Source organism: Cornus florida, unplaced genomic scaffold (assembly GCF_030987335.1).
Source record: "Cornus florida cultivar Cherokee Brave unplaced genomic scaffold, ASM3098733v1 CherokeeBrave_3.0.0_Hap2_scaffold_91, whole genome shotgun sequence".
Taxonomy (NCBI): Eukaryota; Viridiplantae; Streptophyta; class Magnoliopsida; order Cornales; family Cornaceae; genus Cornus; species Cornus florida.
In genome coordinates, this window is record NW_026775925.1 from 5001 (window position 1) to 7500 (window position 2500).

A 2500-nucleotide genomic window follows, 5' to 3' on the forward strand; every position below is an offset into this window, starting at 1 on the left:
TCCAAAAAAATTTTTTTTTTTTTTCTCCGATATACCAAAGCAAGAACAAGAAGACCGAGGCATCAAAATTTTTTTTTTTTTTTTTTTTTTTTTTTCGATAAATCCAACCGAGAACAAGAAGACCGAGGCATCCAAAATTTTTTTTTTTTTTTTTTCTTTCCCATATACCAGAGAAAGAACATGAAGACCGAGGCAACCAACAAAAAATAATTTTTTTTTTCTCTTTCCCGGAATTTTTTTTTTTTTTTTTTCGAAATAGCCGAGAAAGAATATGAAGACCGAGGCATCCAACAAAAAAATTTTTTTTTTTTTTTTTCCTAATCTACCCAAGCAAAACAAATAGAAGACCGAGGCATCCAAAAAATTTTTTTTTTTTTTTTTTTTTTTTCGAAAAATTTTTTTTCACAAAAACTTTTTTTTTTTTTTTTTCCCCAAAAAATTTTTTTTTTCGTTCCAAGCTAACCAAGACATCTACTATTCACTAGTAGAGCAATCGAGACTGCAAAGCAAGCAATGGCCTTACTTGCAGCTCTTGGTGCTGAGAACTCCCCCCCCCCTATAGTAGTCTTAAGTAAAACCACAGCTCTGACAGGAGTAGATATTGCATGCGAGCGAGGAGTCGTAATGGGCAAAATTGACTCGGGGGACCTCCAAATCGAATTCCGTTTCGAGCAAAACACTTCTTAGGCTTCAAGGAAGCTCCCATAAAATTTCCAAACCCAAACTCCAAACTTCATTTTTTAGCCTACAATGCCCACGTGCACGCCGGTGTGCACGCAGGGGTGCTTGAGCATGCGGGAGAGGAGCCATAATGGGCAACATTGACTCGGGGGACCTCCAAATCGAAATCCGTCTCGAGCAAAACACTTCTTAAGCTTCTAGGAAGCTCCCATAAAACTTCCAAACCCAAACTCCAAACTTTATTTTTTAGCATACAATGCCCACGTGCACGCCGGGGTGCTTGAGCGTGCGGGCGAGGAGCCATAATGGGCAACATTGACTCGGGGGACCTCCAAATCGAAATCCGTCTCGAGCAAAACACTTCTTAAGCTTCTAGGAAGCTCCCATAAAACTTCCAAACCCAAACTCCAAACTTTATTTTTTAGCATACAATGCCCACGTGCACGCAGGGGTGCTTGAGCATGCGGGAGAGGAGCCATAATGGGCAACATTGACTCGGGGGACCTCCAAATCGAAATCCGTCTCGAGCAAAACACTTCTTAAGCTTCTAGGAAGCTCCCATAAAACTTCCAAACCCAAACTCCAAACTTTATTTTTTAGCATACAATGCCCACGTGCACGCCGGGGTGCTTGAGCGTGCGGGCGAGGAGCCGTAATGGGCAAAATTAACACGGGGGACCTTCAAATCGAAATCCGTCTCGAGCAAAGCACTTCTTAGGCTTCTAGGAAGCTCCCATCAAATTTACAAACCCAAACTCCAAACTTCATTTTTTAGCACACAATGCCCACGTGCACGCGGGGGTGCTTAAGCGTGCGGGCGAGGAGTCATAATGGGCAAAATTAACTCGGGGGACCTCCAAATCGAAATCCGTCTCGAGCAAAGCACTTCTTAGGCTTCTAGGAAGCTCCCATAAAATTTCCAAACCCAAACTCCAAACTTCATTTTTTAGCATACAATGCCCCCGTGCACGCGGGGGTGCTTGAGCGTGCGGGGGAGGAGTCATAATGGGCAAAACTAACTCGGGGGACCTCCAAATCGAAATCCGTCTCGAGCAAAACACTTCTTAGGCTTCTAGGAAGCTCCCATAAAATTTCCGAACCCAAACTCCAAACTTCATTTTTTAGCATACGATGCCCACGTGCACGCCGGGGTGCTTGAGCGTGCGGGCGAGGAGTCATAATGGGCAAAAACTAACTCGTGGGATCTCCAAATCAAAATCCGTCTCGAGCAAAGCATTTCTTAGGCTTCTAGGAAGCTCCCATAAAATTTCCGAACCCAAACTCCAAACTTCATTTTTTAGCATACGATGCCCACGTGCACGCCGGGGTGCACGAGCGTGCGGGCGAGGAGTCGTAATGGGCAAAATTAACTCGGGGGACCTCCAAATCGAAATCCGTCTCGAGCAAAGCATTTCTTAGGCTTCTAGGAAGTTCCCGTAAAATTTTCAAACCCAAACTCCAAACTTCATTTTTTAGCATACGATGCCCACGTGCGCGCCGGTGTGCACGTCGGGGTGCTTGAGCGTGCGCGCGAGGAGCCGTAATTGGCAAAATTAACACGGCGGAAATCTAAATCGAAATCCGTCTCGAGCAAAGCACTTCTTAGTCTTGTAGGAAGCTCCCATAAAATTTTCAAACCCAAACTCCAAACTTCATTTTTTAGCATACGATGCCCACGTGCACGCCGGTGTGCACGAGCATGCGGGCGAGGAGTCGTAATGGGCAAAATTAACTCGGGGGACCTCCAAATCGAAATCCGTCTCGAGCAAAGCATTTCTTAGGCTTCTAGGAAGTTCCCGTAAAATTTCAAACCCAAACT